Below are 20,082 nucleotides of genomic sequence, written 5' to 3'. Positions count from 1 at the left end.
CCAGGCTGTTTAGCTCCACAGAGTCAATGCTGGGATAAAGTCCAGCTCCTGACCTGGTCCTCCAGGCCCTGCGGAGCCAGCCTCAGTTGCCCTTTCCACCTTCATCTCTGTCACTCCTCATCTTCTTCTGGTTAAGTTCCTCAGACATCCCAGGTGTCTCCCTCCGATGTCTGTGCCCTTGTTCACACTCCTGGTCCCCTCCAGCCTCTGCAGACTCCTGTTCACCTGCCACGACCCCATTCTGGTGTGTGAGCATCTTGAGGCTGGGAATGGGTCTAAGTCGTTTTCATGCCATAAAGCCCTGCACATGGCTTGGGGCATCGGGGCCATGGTGAATTGTGGGTGGCAGCTTGGTGGTGGGTGATGAGTAGCTGGAAGTGTGGAAGGAGTGGATGAAGGGTGAACCAAGGGGCGGGTGGACAGACTGGTGGAGGAGTGGGTGGGTGGCATGTGCTACAGTGCCCTCAGGGGGATGGGGCCTGAGCAGAGCATGGGGAGTTGGACATAGGGAGGGATGGGGGCGGGGAGGGGTCTAGGGTGATGCCTACTTTTCTAGCTTGGGGACTTGAGTGAATCATGGTGTCATCAGGGCGGGGTGGGTTTAGGGGAGAAGGGGATGAGGTCCATTTTGGGCATGGGGATGTGACAGGCCAAGGGTTCAGGAGGCCGCTGGGGAGATGAGCCTCAGGTTCGGATGCGACATCGGACTGCACAGAGAGACTCGGGAGGTCAGTATGGGTGGTGATTCGAGTCGTGGGGGCCAATGACGTCACCGCCTGGGGGCTGGGCATGGGGTGAGAAGGACTCAGGACAGAGGAACAGCCACATCTCAGAGCCAGCAAGGGAAGGGGAAGAATTATAGTCCCCCAGATAGAAAAGCCAGGAGTGTCAGAGCAACGGAAGAGTCTTGCGGAGAGGAGAAACAAGGTGTTGGGGGTGTAAGAAGCCCCCAGGGCATCAGGGAACTCCGTCAGGGCTATTTTAAAAAAACTATTTTTCCATTTCAGTTCAACTTTACAAATATTTATTGAGCTAAAACGTTCTGTGTAAATCCATTTTGTAAATTAAATTTTTGTGCAACAAATACCATTTTAACTGGGCCTGGGGTGGCAAGGCTTGGGAGACCATTCATTATTTGAGGAGCCCTGAGTCGAATTCTTTGGAAAAGCTTTGTTTGGTTTGTTTTTTGAGTCAGCAAGGATTTTGGCTTTTCAGGCTTGCAGAGTAAGGCGTTCATTTGTTCCACATGCGTTTTGAAAAGATCCTTCTGGCTGCTGCAGAGAAGACGGGCCAGGGCGGCAGCTGGGCACCTAGGGAGGAAGCTGGTGCAGTGTCCGAACAAGAGATGGTACTGGCCTGGACGGGGGCAACTCTAGGGGATCAAGGGGAGGGGATTTGAGGGATGTGTAGGAGGTTTTTTAAAAAGATAGGACATGGCCTGGCATGGTGGCTCATGCCTGTAATGCCAGCACTTTGGGAGGCTGAGGCAGGTGGAGCACTTGAGGTCAGGAGTTCGAGACCAGCCTGGACAACATAGTGAAACACCTGTCTCTACCAAAAGTACAAAAAAATTATTAGCGGGGCGTGGTGGTGCATGTCTGTAGTCCCAGCTACTTGGGAGGCTGAGACAGGAGAATCGCTTGAACCCGGGAGGCAGAGGTTGCAGTGAGCCAAGATCACGCCACTGCACTCCAGCCTCGATGACACAGCGAGACTCTGTCTCAAAAAAAAAAAAAAAAAAAAAAAAGATAGGACATTGCCAGCCATGGTGGCTCACACCTGTAATCCCAGCACTTTGGGAGGCTGAGGCGGGCAGATCACCTGAGGTCAGGAATTCAAGACCAGCCTGGCCAACATGATGAAACCCCATCTCTACAAAAAATACAAAAATTAGCTACTTGGGAGGCTGAGGCACAAGAATTGCTTGAACCTAGGGAGCAGAGGTTGCAGTGAGCCGAGATCGCACCACTGCACTCCAGCCTGGGCGACAGAGTGAGACTCTGTCACAAAAAAAGAAAAAAGAAAAAAAGATAGGACATAGCCTTGGGCTTTACTTCTGGGTGAGTGAAAGAGGAGAAGGAAGAGGGATAGAAGCCTCCGGGCTTCTTGGTCGCGTGAGGGTGACCAGGTTAGATGATACTGGGACAAGGGCATGGTCTCCAGGGAAGGTCACAGACTGGGCCCTGGACACATGGAGTACGCAGTGTCTGTCCACAAGATGGCCAGCAGAGCTGCTGTAGGAATTTGGAGCTCAGAGGTGTGAGCTGGGCTGGAAAGAGAAATGTCACATCTGCGACAGGGAAGGAGGGAAAACCCAGAGCTCGTGACAATTGGTCAAGAAATATCTCCAGTATTGAAAATATTTGTTGAATGAAGTATTCACGGAGCACCTCCATGTGCCAGGTACAGCATGTGACAGTGAAACAGACAGAACTCTCTACCCTTCGGGGCTGACACTTTAGTGAGAGGAGCAGGCAATGATCAGGATAAATTATGCAATTACATGCCCTGTTGTATAATGAGATGGGCTGAGAAAAACAGGAAAGCAGGCAGGGGCAGGCCCAGGGAATGTGCTGTGGAGGGCTGGGGAGTGTAGCAGACACACAGGTTACACTTGCTGAATTCATCTGAGCCTCACAACCACCATATGAAGAAGGCTCTATAACTACCCCCATCTTAGAGATGAGCAGCTGAGTTGCAGAGAAGATATTTGCCCAAGGTCATGCAGCCACCTAACTGGCAGAGCCTGGATTTTTACCTAGAGTTCATACTTTTGAGTCTTCCCGCTAGGGTAAAACTCCCTCTCAATGACAAGATCAGGTCTCAGCAAAGATTCTGAAGGAAGTGAGGGGAGTAAGGTTCACAGACATCTGAACACAATCAACATTCCAGGCAGAGCGAGAGCACGTGCAAAGGCCCTGAGCTGGGCACGTGCCTGGTATATTTGAGGAACAGCCCAAAGGCCAGCATAGCTAGGGCAAAAGGAGCAGGTGGAGGAGGGAACCAGAGGTGGTGCAGGGCTGCCTGTGGCGTCTGCAGGGCTGTTAGCTTTTACTTGAGGTGCAGTGAGGCCATGGGGAGTGTGGAGCTGAATACAAGGAGTCATAGCAGCTTTATACTCCTTGAGCATTTCCTCTGGCTTCTGTGCTGGGAGCAAGGTCAGAAGCAGGACACCAGAGAGGGCATGAATAATCCAGGCACGAGGTGACAGTGGCTCGGTCTACAGCGGTGGCAGCAGTGTGGGTGAAGGGGGACTGGTGGCACTGCTGTTGGCTTGCGTGTGAGAGGGGAGGGTGGGAGAGGCCTCAAGTTTGGCTTGGGCCTGAGTGGCTGGAAGGGCAGGATTCCATTGACTGAGATGGGGGCAGCTGTGGAAGGAGCCACTTCATAAAGAACTTTCCATGTCCATTTCCTTCTGAATCCCTGGCTACCCTGAGGTAGGTATTGAGACTTGAGCAGTTCTATGATTTGCCTGGGATTGCTTGGCTGGAAGGTAATAGAGCCAGGGCCAGAAGCCATATGTGCATCCTAGGGTTTGGAATTTTGTCTCATTTATTCAATCAACAAACATTTCTGGAGCACCTCCTGTGTGCCAGGCTGATGGAAGAGGCCGTGTCAGCCAATGATCATAGCAATGATTACCTTACATCAGCATGAGCAGTGGTGAGGAGAAGCCGAGGGAGCTCTAGGAGCCAGTAACAGGCAGGAGGGAAGGGTGCTGCAGGGCCAGGGAGGGCGTCCTGGAGGAAGAGAATATGACATACAAGGACCACAAAGGACCACAGGTTCCCAGAGGATGACTGCCCATTGGGAAGTTGCAGAATCTTTTTGTTTTATTTTGTTATGTTTTGTTTTGTTTTGTTTTGTTTAAGTGTTAATAGTTGAGATATAGAAGCTGAGCGTGGTGGTACACACCTGTAGTCCCAGCTATTCAGGAGGCCAAAGTGGGAGGATCCTTTGAGGCCAGGAGTTCAAGAGCAGCCTGGGCAACATAATGAGATCCCCATCTCTACAAAAGTTAAAAAACTAACTTGGTGTGGTGGCTGATGCCTGTAGTCCCAACTACTTTTGAGGCTGAGGCAGGAGGATCCCTTGAACCCAAGAATTTGAGGCCAGGCCTGGGCAACATAGCAAGACTCCATCTCTAAAGAAAAGAAAAAGAATTGAGATGTAATTCACATACCATACAACTCACCCATTAAAGTGTATAGTTAATGGCTTTTAGTATATTTACAGGGTTGTGTATCTGTTACCACAATCCATTTTTGAGGGTTTTCATTACCTCCAAAAAGAAACCCCACACCCCTTAGCTGTCACCATCTCTCAGTCCCTGTCCCCACACTGGGAAGCCTGAGGCAGCCCAGATATACTTTCCATCTGTACAGTGGCACCTGTTCTGGATATTTCATTGAAATGGAATCATGCCATGTGCTGTCTTCTGTGTCTGGCCTCTTCCACTTAGCATCACATTTCAAAGTTCATCCATGTTGGAAGCTGCAGAATCTTCAACAGCATCACAGACGGCCCGGACCCAAGAGACTGTATAATGGTGCTTCTCGACCATTATAAAGAAGTGGGGCCAAGAGCAGTAGCTCATGCCTGTAATCCCAGAACTTTGAGAGGCTGAGGTGGACGGATCACTTGAGGCGAGGAGTTCAAGACCAGCCTGGGCAATATAGCGGCATTTCATCTCTGCAAAAAATACAAAAATTAGTCAGGTGTAGTGGTGCATGCCTGTAGTCCCAGCTACTCAGGAGGCTGAGGCAGGAGGGTGGCTCGAGCCCAGAAGGTCCAGGCTACAGTGAGCTATGACTGCACCACTGCACTGTAGTCTGGGCGACAAAGTAATACTCTGTCTCAAAAAATAAAAAAGAAGAAGAAAGGGGAATCGAGGAGGAGACTTGCCGTTCTGTCAGCAAGGAAGAGGTGGGGAATTTGAGGAGGCCTCGGGCTCCTAGGCCAGGGCCCTGCCGCACCCTGCCGTGCTGTGCACAGGCCGCCTCCCTTGGTTGCCACCTCTTTTCCTTCAGCTTTGGGCTCTGGGTGAATTTGGCTAAAAGTGACAACTTGGTCAGGAACGCATCTTCTCAAACACCGGTCTTTCCCGCCCTGGCAATTTTCACACCTTATGGTGAATCTTGAAATCTTCTATGCATCTTTGAGAATTTGTGTCTACTGACGCAGAATGTTTTGGGGTTTGTATTTTCTTTTCCTGCTCCTTAACACTTTTATTCAGGTCGCTATGCCTGTTTTTCTTGATTTGGTGATGTTCTCCCTGGGGGAGGCTGCATCGTCCTGGAGTCAGGTGCCTGGGTTGGAGGCCCTGCCCTGCCTCTTCCTGGGTGTGTGGTTGTCGAAGCTCTCCGTGCCTTGGATGCTTCCTTTGGAAAATAGAGATGACATTGTAGGGCTGTGGCAGGAAGGAAATGAGGTAAAGCCTGTTACAGGTTTGGCAGAGTAGATGCTGGAGGTTTGGTTCTTGATCAGATGCTAAGGAGAGATGGCGAGGCCTTTCAGGGCCCTGAGATAGCAGGGGGAGAAAGGTGAGCCTCCCCGAACAGCGACTGCCCCTTTCTCCTCATTCCTCCCATCCCAGAGCCCCCTAGACCTGGACCTCTCCTCCCAGGGCTCAGACGTGGAAAGCCTGAGTTCAAATCCTGACCTACCACTCAGGTTCTGTGTCCCCACGCCAGCTCGGCTTCCTCTGTGTCTCAGTTTCTTGACCTGTAAAATGGGAGGGGAGAGGGTGGAGGGTGGGGGGAGGGTGTTCCACTGAGGCCTCCAGGGCAGCCAAAAGGCTTCTGGGAGGGAGTGTGGAATAGAGGGGCCTTTTTCTTCTCCCTGGAGTACTGGTTCCTGCTGATTCATGGGTTTTTTGTTTTTGGTTTTGGTTTTTTTGAGATGGAGTCTTGCTCTGTCTCCCAGGCTGGAGTGCAGTGACACCATCTTGGCTCACTGCAACCTCTGCCTCCAGGGTTCAAGCGGCTAATTTTGTATTTTTAGTAGAGACGGGGTTTTACCACGTTGGCCAGGCTGGTCTCAAACTCCTGACCTCAAGTGATCCACCCACCTCAGCCTCCCAAAGTGCTGGGATTACAGGAGTGAGCCACCGCACCCAGCCTGGTTCCTGCTGATTTAAAGATCCAGGCAGGAGCAGTGACACCTGTTCAGGGGAAGTGGGTGGAAAGGGACACCTGGCTTCCCTCTGCTCTCACACGAGACGTGCCACATGGAGGTGGTGATGAAGTGAAGGGCCTCTTAGAAGGGCCTTTACTGGGCTCATTGGGCACATACTATGTGCCAAATATTTCACCTGCACTGTCTTCTCAGTCCTCACAGTAGCCTTCAGAGAAGGCACTCTTGTTCCCATTTGGCTGGTGGGGAAACTGAGGCTCAGAAAGGGGAAGCTGCCTCCCCGGTGTCACCCCATGTGTGAGAGGCTGAGCTGGGGTTTGAACTCAGGACTGCATGACTCCTGCCCCTTTCCCAACTTCTCCCATCTGTGGAAAAGGAGGAAGAAGCAAGACAGGGAAGGATTTGAGCTGTTGGAACCCAGCTCCCCGGCTGCTGTGGGGATTCTGTGGGTGGTGGGAAAGGCATTGTAAATATGCATGACATGCAAATTTGCCTCTAAAAAAACAATGTGGGTGCCCACATGAGCCGGGATGCCAGGGTGCTCTGGAAAGTGTAGTGTTGTGCAAACACTTGGGTTTCTATGACCACTGCTCCATGTCGTCTCCTTCCCTCGTGTCCCCAGGGCCAGTCTAAGGGTCTCAGGTGGAGGGCTTACCTCCAGCAACTCCTAATCACCATTCCTCCCCATTCCTGCAGGCACCCGTGCCTCCCCTCTGCCAGGAACCTTGGGGCCCTGTGAGTGACCAGGACCTGGTGGCCCCTGGGCAGTGGCAGAGCCCCTGTCCCAAGCTGCTTCCTGCCGGCACCTCTGATCGAGTGCCTAGAGGGATGTGTGTGCCAGCCCTCGGTCCAGTGCCCGCTCCTGAGCTGACGCCTGCTGGGCCCCAACAGCTTGCCGTGTTTCCTGTGCCCGTAGCTCCCTGGTTGGTAAGTAACTGCGTCCGCAGGCCTTGTCTCCTCACCAGCCCCCCATGCTTGGCACAGTTGGGAAAAGCCCAGCCTCACTTCCACTGGCACCCACATGCTGGCAGAGGGACCTCAGTGAGAGTTTGTATATGTCTGGGTACCATTTATAGTTCAATGGCCTGTCTTAGCCAGTCCTCCCAGCAACCAGGAGGTGGGTGTGGTGATCACGCCCATTTTCCAGAGGAGTCAGCCTCAGAGAGGGGAAGCCACCTGCGTGGGGTACACAGCAAGCCCAGCTCTGTCCACCTCAAAGGCCAGCTCTTGCCACACCCAAGCAGGCAGGGACAGGTGGTGCACATAGGCTCAGGACAGGAAGGGAGCCGTGAGCTGTGCTGGAGGCCATGGAACCTCTGGGGCCCCCAGGGTGGCTTGAGGGGAGGCCATCAGAATTCTTGAATCTTGGGGGGCCCTGCATTCCTGCCCCTCTGGCCTGTTCTCCCCATGCTCCTCCAGCTCCCACTTTGCCATCGGGATGGGGTGCTGGGCCTGCCCAATCTCTGACCATCTGTCTGGGGGTGCAACCACAGTGCCACCACTTCACCATGCTACTTGCATCTTTTCTTCACCTTCCACCTCCCAAGGCTCTGCTGGCATAACAGTCTAGTTCACAGATGAGGAAACAGGGGCTCAACCAGGTCAAGGGGGCCTATGCGCAGGCTCACCCAGCCACCACGAAGCACTACATGGGGCCACTGGGGTAAAATCTGCCTCCTTCTCTGGCCTTAGCTCTGCAAGGACAAACAACAACTGCTTCATTCCCCTCTGGCCAGCTAGCAGCTGGCCCCATGCCTAGCATACAGTGGGTACCCAGTAAATAGCTGTGGAAGGAAGGAAAGAGGGAGAGAAAGAGGGAAACCTCTCTTACCTCCCTCCACCCAGACACCAGCAGGACCCGAGAGCCTCCTGGCCTTTTGGCCAGTGCCAGTCCCTGCTGCCCCAGATGGCTTGCGGTGACCCCATGCCCTCAGCAAGGTGGCCAGCCCCTCTGGTCCCAATTCTCTCATCTGCTAGAGCCTGCCCAGCTTCCCTGATGGGATGGTTATGAGAAGGGAAAAGATTCGTAAATATGTATAATATGCAAATGTAATGGGATCTTTTGTTTTTTTTAACCCGTGAAGTTCACTGTAGATAACGTATGTAGAAGTGCTTCTTTGAGAAGAAGGAGCTGCCCACTGGGGTGGCGCCAGCCTTATTATGACTAACCATGAAAAGGGCCCCATTAATTAGCTGCCCCCCAACCTGGATCTCCCGACCCAGCTCCTAGTCTGTTGTTGCGGCTGCAAATAGCCGTTGCTTTTGGCTGAGAAGCTGGTGCAGGACAGGTGATAAGGATAGCTTGGTCTGAGAGCTGTGTCTGTGGGATTTAATCATTTGCAAACACTCCTTATTGTGCTCAAGGAATGCAAGGGCCTCTCCAGGGACTAAATGGGTAATGAGGGCCAGCTGAATAACAGCAAGCATTTCTTGAGCAATTACTGTGTGTTTGCCATCACACTAAATGCTTTGCGTTTTTCATTATTTCAGTTAAACTCCCCCATAACCCTATGGAAGGTGGAGGGGGAGACTGAGGCAGGGACTTGGGGGTGAGGGCTCATCTGTTAACAGCCCAGTACTTCCTGAAAATTACTGCCATCCAGTGCCCACCTCCACCCTCCGGGCCAGGCTCTGAGAACGCAGCTGAGCAGACAGCCCCTGGCGTGTGTGGCCCAGTGACGGAGAACGGGATTCCTTGGCACGAGCTGGGTGAGCAGCCGTCAGCATCGCGTGGAAAGATGGAGGCCCGGGCGGCAGCGAGGGAGGTGTTACTGCTGCTATTTTCCTAACAAGCTGGTTATTTAAAGAACAGCCGAAGCCAGAGCTGGAAAATGGGATGAGGTGTCTCCAGGGCAGAGGCAGCCAGGAGTGCTGGGTTCTGAGACCCAGGGACCTGGTTGGATCACAGCAGAGTGGCCACACAGTCATTTATTTTTTTTTATCCACTTATTAATATAGTAATGGCTGCTGGGCACGGTGGCTCAGGCCTGTAATCCCAGCACTTTGGGAGGCTGAGGCGGGCGGATCACCTGTGGTCAGGAGTTCGAGACCACCCTGGCCAACATGGCGAAACCCCGTCTCCACTAAAAATACAAAAATTAGCCGGGTGTGGTGGCTGGCACTTATAATAATCCCAGCTACTTGGGAGGCTGAGACAGGAGAATTGCTTGAGCCCAGGAGACAGAGGTTGCAGTAGCCACTGCACTCCAGCCTGGCCAACAGAGCCAGACTCTGTCTCAAAAAATAATAATAACAATAGTAATGGCACCATAAAGGCTGGACAAGGATTGCCTTAGTGGAGAAAAGAACACTGGGAAGGGAACCTCAGGGGGTTTCTGAGGGGCCAACAGTGACCTGGGTGGTGGTTACATGACTATTTCCTTCTGATATTTTACTGCAGTAAACATTTTTGTTTTGTGCACTTTACTCTTTGTATTACATATCACAGTAAAAAGGCTAAAAACAATTGTAACAATAATAGCTAATGTTTATTGGGCACTTACTAACAGGCTGTTTGCTAAGCATTTTTATCTCCTTGAATCCTCCTGGATTCTTTTATTCTGCCCATTTTACAGAGGAGGAAAGTGAGGCATGGAGAGGTAAAGCTACTTGTCATGCTGCCAAAGAGTGAAGGAGGTGAGATGAGAAACCAGACAGACTGACTTAAGCCTCATGTGCAAGGATCAGGGGTCCAGGAAGTTCCCCGCAAAGGGCCGGGGGCTCCTCCATTTGTTCCTCAGACATGTCTGTGCCTCTTGTATTTTTAAGGCTTGGGAGGCCAGGCAGGTGTATGCAGTCATAGGCAGGAGATCAGGAGCCTGGGGGTCTCCAAGGGGACAGAGCAGAGCATTTAGCTGTTTAACCAGTGTCAAAGAGCTGGGCACAATGGCTCATACCTGTAATCCCAGCACTTTGGGAGGCTGAGGCAGGAAGATTGCTTGAGCCCAGGAGTTCAAGATCAGCCTGGGCAATATAGTGAAACCTCGTCTCTCCAAAAAAAAAAAATTTAAATAGCTGAGTGTGGTGGCAGTACCTGTAGTCCCAGTTACTTGGGAGGCTGAAGTGGGAGGATCACTTGAGCCCAGGAGGCAGAGGTTATGGTAAGCCGAGATTGCACCACTACACTCTAGCCTGGGTGACAGAGTGAGACCCTGTCTCAAAAAAAAAAAGTATTAAAGGATAGGAGTGGGACATTCCTAGGGACAGGCCTGGGGAGAAGGCCAAGGCATACTCAGGTCTCATTTAAAGTAATAAAAGAGGTGGGAGAATGGCTTGAGACCAAGAGTTCAAGACCAGCCTGGGCATCATAGCAAGACCCCCCTTCTCCAAAAAAATTTTTAAAAAATTAGCTAGGCATGGCGATGTGTGCCGGTAGTCCCAGCTACTCAGGAGGCTGAGGTGGGAGGATCACTTGAGCCCAAAAGTTTGAGGCTGCAATGAAGTATGATCGTGCCACTGTACCTTAACCTGGGCAACAGAGCAAGACTTTGTCTCTAAATGAATAAATAACATAAAAAAATTTTTAAAGGTAAAAAACACCATCCAGGTGAGACAGGGTCAGACCCACCTGTGAACTCACTGGATAGGGGGGCCAAACTGCAATTTTCTGAGGACCTATTATGTGCTAAGCACATTTGTTACCTTCTTTAATCTTCAGAACAACCTTGTGGGATTAGCAGTATTGGCCCCATTTTACAGATGAGGGGACTGAGGCCTAAGTCCACACAGACAAGTGGGTAGTGGAGCTGCTCTGCCAGACTCCAGTGCCTTGTATCCTGTGCGTGCAGAAAGCCTTGCTTGGTGCCGGGGTCCCTGGCAGGGCAGGCCTCTGGGCATAGGTGCTCCAAGCAGCACGTGGCTGGAAGTGAGTTCCAAGGCAGCTCTGTGGGGCCCTGAACTGACGCTAGGGACATGTCATGGAGCGGGGTAGTCTGCTGTGCTGACGGGGCATCTCTTCATTCATGCGTTCCAAGGACATCTCTTGAGTCTAGTCCCTGCTAGTCCACACCCTTCCTGGAGCACACAGGCTTGGGGAGGGACAGATATTATACAGTCACCCAAAGACATAAACGGAATGAGGAGAGACTCCATTGGTGCAGTGAGGGAAATTAACATGGTGACCTCATGAAGATGAACCGGTAGGAGACCTGTGTGACATGGCACTGTCCAAGATGGCCCTCTCTAAGGAGATGGCACTTGAGCTGAGACCCGAAAGGATGACGTGCATCCAGCCGTGCTGGACAGTGCTCATGTAACATTGTTGCTTTTAGCAGGACAATTGGGGACAACCCATTTGTCCATCACCATGGGACCAGTTAAAGCCATTTTACTGCAGCCACACCGTGGCGCCTGCTGCAGCTGTTAGAAACGGGGCCACGGAGCTAAATTTATTATTGCATAAAGAACTTCATAGTGTGTCGTAGAGGTTTTTTTTTTTTTTTTTAAAAAGAGGTTATAAAACAGCATGGGTAGCATTATATCATTTCTGTAAGAATTATATGTGTTTCTGAAAACTGCACAGTGCTCTTCCTGGGAAGTGGGGGCATGGGTGATCTTTGCTTCTTCTTTCTACTTTTCTGGATTTGGAGTCTTTCCTGAGTTTTAGGACTTGTGGGGAGGAACAGAGGATTTTAGGGTTCCCACCATCTTGCCTAGGGTACTTCTTCTCTCCTGCTACCCACCTCAATGGGATAAGGCATGGGCTGGGGAATCAGCAGATCTGGGTCATCCCTTTGACTGTGTGACCTTGGACAAGTCACTCACCTTCTCTGAGGCTGAGTTTCCTCTTCTGCAAAACAGGTAAGAATAGCGTCAGAGGGTGGGTGTGGGCTTAATGAGTAGAAACATGTGGAGGAATAGGGTAGTACCAGGGTTGCATCCCTGACAGTGCTGCTGCTGTTATGACTGTGACTGCTAAAGGTGGCACCTACCGTATGTCGCCATGTCCTGCCAGGGCTCCCCAGGCTTACCTCTCCCTCCGTCACTGGGAGTCAGACCCATTTAGGAGACAAGGCCCAGGGTGGGCCTTGTCACACTGTCAGCTTGGCTGGGCACAAGGCCAGCTGGACCTCAGATCAGCACCACCCCACACCCCGCCTCCCTCCCCATCACCTCCCTCACATCTGCCAGTGAGCATCCTTGCCAGATACCCAGATACGCTGTGTTGGGGACACCCTGGCCCAGGATTTGCTTTTTTTTTTTTTTTCACAACTAGTATACCTGCCCAGGAAAACAGATACTACTTTACAGCCACTAAGAGAATCTTAAATCTCAGGCAGAACAACGTACACTCGTGAAGTCAAACTCTCAGAATCATGGAATCTTAGTCATAAATAATCCGGCAACTGCAAACATATGCATTTTGCAAGTAAGTTCACTGCACCTTTCTTGATTACAGTGATAAATTAGAAACGACCCAATTCTGTTTGTGAGAATTGGTTAAATAACTTGCATCCGGCCAGACAATGCCATTCTCTGCAGCTATAGAAATAGTGCTGTAAATCTCTATTTGTTGACATGGAAACTTGTCCATGGCGCATTGTTGGGGAAAAACAGGAGGTTAAAAATTGGTGTATGTTGTGTGACATCTGGATTTGGAATCTTCCCTGAGTGTTAGGATTTGCAGGGAGGAACAGGATATCTACTTAGGTATCGACTGATTTTTTTTTTCACTTTTGTTATGAAAAATATATATAAACATATGCGTGCTCCTGCCTAGGGAGATGCTCAGAAGAGTAGTCATTAAACTGTTGATAATGGCTTCCTCTGGATGGTGAGATATAGGCAAGCTCTATTTTTATTTTTGTTTCTATCATTCAGAGTTTTTTCAAGTAAGGTGACAGAAAACCCACCCCAAACTAGTTTAAACAAAAAATGGATTTGATTGACTTGTAACTGTAAAGTCCAGAGGTCTGATGGCTTCAGGCTCAGCAGGATCCAGGACCTCAGGGCCACCAGGACTTGATTTCTGTTTCTCAACTTTGGGTTGTTCCCATGTTCTCATTAAGCTCTCATGTGCAGGTAATAAGATGCCTGTCCAAAGAAATAAGCAAGAATTCTTCCCTGATTGCTCAAACACAAGTCCCAGAACTAAGTCTTGCCCTTGATTGGTCAAATTTATGGGATGTGCCCACCCCTCAATCACCTGCTGTTGCTAAGGGGAATTTGGTGCTCTGATTGGCAGCCTGGGCCTGTGTACCACCCCCCACCAGCTGGAACCTCAAGAGTGAAGAATGGGGAAAAGTGGCTTCCCCAGAAGTAGATGTAGGCTATGACCTAAAGTAGACCAAATGGTGGCCAAACCCAGCAACCCCCATCTCCTGTAATTATCTGAATTCCCCAAGATGCATGATTTTCATAATCAGAAAAAAAACAATGCAACTACCGAAAGGAGTCCTGGCCAGGTGCGGTGGCTCACACCTGTAATCCCAGCACTTTGGGAGGCTAAGGCAGGTGGATCACCTGAGGTCAGGCAGGAGTTCAAGACCAGCCTGGCCAACATGGGGAAACCCTGTCTCTACTAAAAATACAAAAATTAGCCCAGTGTGGTGGCCAGTGCCTGTAGTCCCAGCTACTCAGGTGGCTAAGGTGGAAGAATCGCTTGAACGCTGGAGGCAGAGGTTGCAGTGAACCGAGATCGTGCCACTGCACTCCAGCCTGGGTGACAGTAAGACTCAGTCTCAAAAAAAGGAAGAAAGAGAGAAAGAGAGAGAGAGAAAGAGAGAAAAGAAAAGAAAAAGAAAAGAAAGGAGTCTTGAACCCAGATCTTATGGTGAGAAGCTCACTGAGACAGCCTTAGACTTTCTTGGAGTCAGAACACTGGAATCTCTGAAGTACCAATTTCACTCAGGAGACATCAACCCTCTCTGTCCCACCAGGGAGCTGTCCTGGCCCTCCAAATGACTGCAGTCTTTGGAGGAGAGGGGAGCACATGGATGATTTGTCTGGAATGTGAGAGGTGCTAAGATGGATGTGAATACAGGGGCTGTGGGAATGAAAAGGCCAGCCTGGGAGCAAGGAAGAGGCTTCTTGGAGGAGGTGATGCCTAAACTGAGTAGCCAACCAGAGTGCTGGAAGAATGTTGTAGGCAGGAAAAACAATGTGTCAAAGTCCCAGAGCATGTGGTGGGGGTGCAACTATAGGATGAGAGGAGGCAGGCCCAGACCACAGGGGCCTTGAATGCCAGGGTAAGAACTTGGACTTGATCCTGAAGGCAGTGGGGAGCCTTTGAAGGATATTGTGGGATGAGGGAAATGTCAGTGAGCTCACTCTGCCTTGTGCTGGAAGCGTAGCCTGGAGGAGTTAGATCAAGGCCCCATATGGGGAAGGAGAAAAAGGACCCAATGCCCCTCAGGGGAGCCTTAGATATCTAATGGTCTAAATTCCTTCCCACCCTGAGTCAGAATTCCTGTCCTGAGATGCCCAGCCACTGCTTGCATTCCTCCAGAGATGGGGAGCTCACTCTCCATTTTCTGCACTGCTAGTTAGAAAGCTTTTTCACAGGACCAAGTCCACAATCCTGGCACTGCCCAAGACACTGAAGGCTGTCCCCCAAATGACCTGCTGGAAGGGCAGGCAGAAGCCTGCATTTCCAGGTCAGGGAGGTCCAAGATGAGGAAGTCCTGGATGTCTGCAAACCCTGCTGGGAGTTTGAATGGAGGGCAGAGAGAGTCCCATTACCTTGACAGTAGAGGAAGTGTTTAGGCCTTTAGACATACATCCGCTGCTTCAGCCAATTTTCCAAATGCCCCTTGCATTTTACACAGAAGGAAACTGAGGCTCAGAGAGGCCAAGCCGCCTATGTGACAATGCAGAGCAAGTTGGAGGCAGGGCTGGGACATGGACCCAGCCTCTCCCCCACCTGCCCCTTATGTGGCCCTGCTCCTTGTCTCCTGCCACCCTACAGGTGGGATCTGGTCACTTCATCTGCTTGGGTTTGGGCAGCTTTTTTCTGGAAACTCCAGTCATTCCCAGATCATCCCCTGATTCTCTTCTAAATCCTCAAATGCTTTGTGACTGTTTTGACAGCAGCATTTTTTTTTCTGATATAGCAAAGTTATGACTTGCACGAGCTGTGTTTTATGGGTCATCTCTAATACTTTATCATGCCCCATGGTCTTCATTTAGTCATTCGTCCCCACACGCCACAGACATTTATCAGTGCCTACCATGTGCCGGGTGCTGCACTAGACGTGGAGCTACAAGGACGAATCAGAGCTGCCCCTGCCCAGGGGAAATTCTCAGTTCAGCCCAGGAGAGAAGCATCTCTTGTCAGCGATGACAGGTGAGGCATGAGATATGAGAGGTAGGTGCTGGTCACTCAGGGATCTCTGGGGCCAAAGCAGTTGATTCTGTTCCTCCAAGCAGTGTTGAAGGATGAATAGGGATTCTCCAGGGAGAAGCAACTGGGGTGGGGGGGGTTCTCTGAAGATCTCACCTGCCTCCTGTTGAGCTGTTAGGCAGGAGGGTGTGAGGGATGGTGGGGAGACACGGGGTTAGAGAGGTTGACTAAGGCTGGAGCTTAAAAGGCCTCAACTGTTGGGCTGGGGAGTTGGAACTTGACCCTTAAGGTAAAAGGGAGCCAACGGCAGGTTAGGTCTGGGTGTTGGAAAGATCCTGGCTTTGCCCAGGAGCTCAAGGCTGCAGTGAGCTGTGATCCCACCATTGTACTTCACCCTGGGCGACAGAGCAACACCCTGTCTCTCTTTCCCTCTCTGGACAGTGTCTCTCGATCTGTTGCCCAGGCTGGAGTTCAGTAGTGTGATCAGGGCTCACTGCAGCCTCTAACTCCTGGGCTCAAGTGATCCTCCTGCCTTGGCCTCCCAAAGTGCTGGGATTACAGGCTTGAGCTACTGTGCCCAGCAGAGACCCTGTCTCTTTAAAAATATATTTTTAAGGCTGGGCGTGGTGGCTCATGCCTGTAATCCCAGCACTTTGGGAGGCCAAGGCGAGGGCATCACCTGAAGTCAGTAGTTCAGTGGCCAACGTGGCGAAACCCCATCTCTACTAAAAAATACAAAAATTAGCTGGGTGCAGTGGCAGGCGCCTGTAATCCCAGCTACTCGGGAGGCTAAGGCAGGAGAATCGCTTGAACCTGGGAGGCAGAGGTTGCAGTGAGCCGAGATCGCGCCATTGCACTCCAGCCTGGGAGACAGAGCAAGACTCTGTCTCAAAATATATATATATAATTAAAAAAATAAATAAACCAAGATCCTGGGCTGGTCTTGGGGGTGACAGCAGGTAGGACAGGATCATGAGAATGGCACAGAGGGGCGTTTAGCAGGGAGATTCAACAAGATTTGGAGACTGAGTGCTGCTCAAGGGCAGAGAGAGAGTTAGGAGGGTGATGTGGGCTTGGGGGCCCTGTGGACCAGTGTTGAGGTGAATGCTGGCAAAGCCTGGGTCAGTGTCCCCAGGTGGAGCCTGCAGGGACCTCTTCAGCTTCGTGAGACTTAGAGCAGTAGCCTGGTGAGGCCTCCAGGGTCCCGCATCTCTTCCCCTTGTGGAGCCTCAGTTTTCTCCTATGTAAAGCGGAGGTGATGATGGTGCTGCCCCAGGTGTTGTGGGGAAGGTGGGAGGAGAGCGTGTCAAGGGCAGTTCTCCATGGTGCCTGGCACATAGGAAGTGCTTGGTAACTGGAGGCTGTTCTGGTTACCACAATCCAGGGGCAGAGGTGGGTGAGAGAGCTGGCTGGCATTGGAGCTCCAGATCCCCGCCTGGAGTGTGTCACCTGCAGAAGGGAAACCAGCGAGGGGCCTGGCTTCCTGCCTTTCCATCTCTGTTGGAGGAGGCAGGGTCTGGGTCTGGCACTCACAGGAAAAGCTCCAGGGAAGGAGATCCCAGCTTAGGCTAGGAAAACATTTTGGATACAAAGAATTCTCTGCAGATGGGCTAGCTTGGGTGGTAGGTAGCGATCTCCTCATCACTGAGAGTATTCAAGCAGCAGCTGCACCATAGCTTGGCAGAGAGTCTGTAGAGGATTTGTGATTCAGCTGATGATCTGGAAGGTCCTTTCCAGCCCAGAGAGTGTGTGATTTCAGGTCCTTCCTTCTCTGAACCTTGGTTTCCTCATCTGTAATACAAGGAAAACAGCAGCCCCCATCTTAGAGTTGGTTGCAAAGTTTAAGTGAAATCATCCAAATAAAGTGCTTAACCCAGATTTGGCGCATTGCAAGCGCTCGGTGAATGGTGGCTATTATTACTGTGGATGTTGCGCTAGATTCCTGGGCGTGTCACTTCCATCTGAGAGCCTCAGGCGCCTCTGCTCATCAGGGTGCTCCTGCCTGCCTGCCCTTCGGGACCCACTTTCTGCCCTTCTCATTGCCACCATCTCTGTCTCCAGCTCCCCCTTCAACCTCCCTGGGAGGTGGTAGGATTTCCAGACCCTTCTGGGCCCCTTTTAGCTCCCACTTGAGCAAGAGTTGGCAGGTTGGGGTGGCGGATGCCATCCGCCTCCCATATGCTTCCTGCTATTTAGAGGAAAACTCTCCCCGCGTTCCTCCAACCACACGGGCTGACATTTCCAGACAGACGCTGGAATCAGCTCTTCGGGGGATTGGCAGATAAATTTGGCCCAGGCTTTTGGGAAAATCTTCAGCCTTACTGAGGAAGCGGAGCCCAGGCTCAACGACTTCCGTCCACTCTGCCACTCCTCAGGCCTGGTCCTTCCGGGGGGCTGGAGCACTGTTCTACAGCCTTGCTGATTAGGGTAAGTCTTACCAACCCAGCCGTCCCCCAGGAGAGCCCCTGGGGAAGTTGCTGCTTCCAGCCTTTCACTCAGAGGCAGCAGGAGTTGCAAGGGGAAGCTCCTCCCCCTACGCCAAGACACCTGGGTGTTACCCTACTCAACCTGGCAGAGGAGCAGGTTTGGGACGATAGATACCGAGCTCCAGATCACTTCCTGTCTCCGTGATCTCAGGTGACTCCACCTCTCCGAGCCTCTTTTTCTTCATCTGTAAAATGGGGATAATAGTAGGATCTGTCTGATTAAAAGCCTTAGGGTGGATGGTGCCTGGCACATGCTAAATGCACAATACTAGCCACTACTATTATCATCATCCTTGTTATCATTATTATTTGGGCTAGAACAGCGCCTAGCACTTAATACGGGCTCAGTAAATGTTAATGTTTTTTCCCTTGTCCTTTCCTACAGCTGTGGCTACTCAAGGAATACCAGGGCATTTCAGACTTAGCTCAGATTGGTGTAACCAGTGGCAGAAATGCAACAGTAAGGACAGGCAGAGGCTGCCACATCCAGGATAGAATATAGACGCCAGTCCCTCCACACACACACACACACACACACACACACACACACACGCACATGCGCGCACACACGCACCTGTGTCCCAAAATCTCATGCATCCCATCCGAGTCTGGAGTTCCCCTCTGCTTGGTTTTGATGGGCGAAAGGGAAGAGGAAGGCCAGGCAAGGCCTGGGCTCTCTGCAGGCCTGGCTGGAGGCAGAGTCCAGGAGACGCTTGAGTGTCAGCCACAGTAGGAAGGTTCGGGGAAGCTGGAGTAATTCTATTTGGCTGGAGTAGAAAGTGGGTGGTGGGAAGGCGTGGGAAGCAAGTTTGAGCTTCATTCAGCACCTCCTGAGTGAGCCCAAGTACTGGGCCTCATGCCAGGAACTGGGGAAATGGTTGAAAAAGATGGGCACGCTTCCTGCCCTCAACAAGCTCTGGTTCTGGGACGGGGAGGCAATGGCAAACATGCTAGCAGTAAGCTAGCGACACTCTGCGTGACGCTCAAATAGTCCCAGGTGCCAAGAGAGAGGGGGCCACAGGACAGTGGTAGTGGGTACCTGCTGGAGACAGGGTGGTCAGAGAGGGAGGGCCTCTTTGTCCTCTCAAGCACACACCGGAGCTGGCCCTGCAAATGCTGGGTGGGTAAAGTGGTGGGAGGCAGAGGAGGCAGCGAGAACAAAGGTTGGGAAGGTGGCCGGAGCCAGACCCTGGAGGCCTTGAGGGCCAGGCCCATGGGAGATGCTCTTGAGAAAGATTATTCTCAAGAGTGCGGGATCCTGTCAGGGGGAAGAGATGGAACCAGGAGACCTGTCTGCAGAGATGGCTTGAGCATCTGCCGTGCATGCTGTTGGAGCAGTTAGGGGGATTTCTGGACCAGGGAGAAGTGGATGAGCAGAGAGCATCTCACAGGGTCAGGCTCTGAGTGGAATCCTGGGACTCGAGGCACATATGTTTTGAAAGGAGGATCTGGACCTGCGTGTAGCTGGGGTGGGGTCAGGTAAGAGAGAAGACATCAGGGAAACTTTGACCCAGACCTCGGGGTAGTCAGGAAGAGTTTTAGAGGAGAGCCCGGTGCTGGTTGTGGGGAGGGGCTTCCTGGCAGCCTGGGCTGCAGGTGGGAATGACAGCACACAGGTAGAGGGAGCACAGGCTTCGGCATTTGGCCCAGTGGCCGATTCCAGATCTGCTTCCTTGCTCTGTGACTTTGGGAAGATCACTTGACCTCCCTCCCTAAGCCTCACCTGTTCTAATAATACCGAATCGGTTGAAATTGCATTTGGCTGCATGTAACAGAGAACAAGTAACATTTGTATAAATACCCAGAAGATTATTCTTCTCATGTAACAAGAATCTCAGGGCCATGGCTCATACCTGTAATCCAAGCACTTTGGGAGACCAAGGTGGGAGAATCACTTGAGGTCAGGAATTTGAGACCAGCCTCGGCAACATAGTGAGATTCTGTCTCTACAGAAAATTTTAACAACTAGCCAAGCATGGTGGCAGGCACCTCTAGTTTCACCTGCTCAGGGGGCTTGGTGTGAGAATCATGTGAGCCCAGGAGTTCAAGGATACAGCAAGCTGTGATCATGCCACTGCATTCCAGCCTGGGCAACATAGCAAGACCCCATCTCTACAAAAAATAAAAATTAGACCAGCCTGGGCAACATGGCAAAACCCCACCTCTACAAAAAATACAAAA

At 51.4% G+C, this 20,082-nt stretch overlaps 1 protein-coding gene across 6 annotated transcripts in view; it reads left to right on the top strand.

Moving 5' to 3' along the window:
• The window catches only part of DLGAP4 (DLG associated protein 4), a 227,604-nt gene that overhangs the window by 53,902 nt on the left and 153,620 nt on the right, over window positions 1-20,082 (top strand). For all 6 annotated transcript variants that reach the window (XM_030825921.1, XM_030825922.1, XM_030825920.1 and 3 more), the window contains exon 2: window positions 6,832-7,062. The gene's annotated coding sequence lies outside the window, so the exon portion shown is untranslated. The remainder of the gene's footprint in view (window positions 1-6,831; window positions 7,063-20,082) is intronic.

The sequence above is a fragment of the Nomascus leucogenys genome, chromosome 13, assembly GCF_006542625.1.
Source record: "Nomascus leucogenys isolate Asia chromosome 13, Asia_NLE_v1, whole genome shotgun sequence".
Taxonomy (NCBI): domain Eukaryota; kingdom Metazoa; phylum Chordata; class Mammalia; order Primates; family Hylobatidae; genus Nomascus; species Nomascus leucogenys.
The sequence above is the reverse complement of the archived record's forward strand: the minus strand, read 5'-3'. Positions and strand labels throughout refer to the sequence as shown.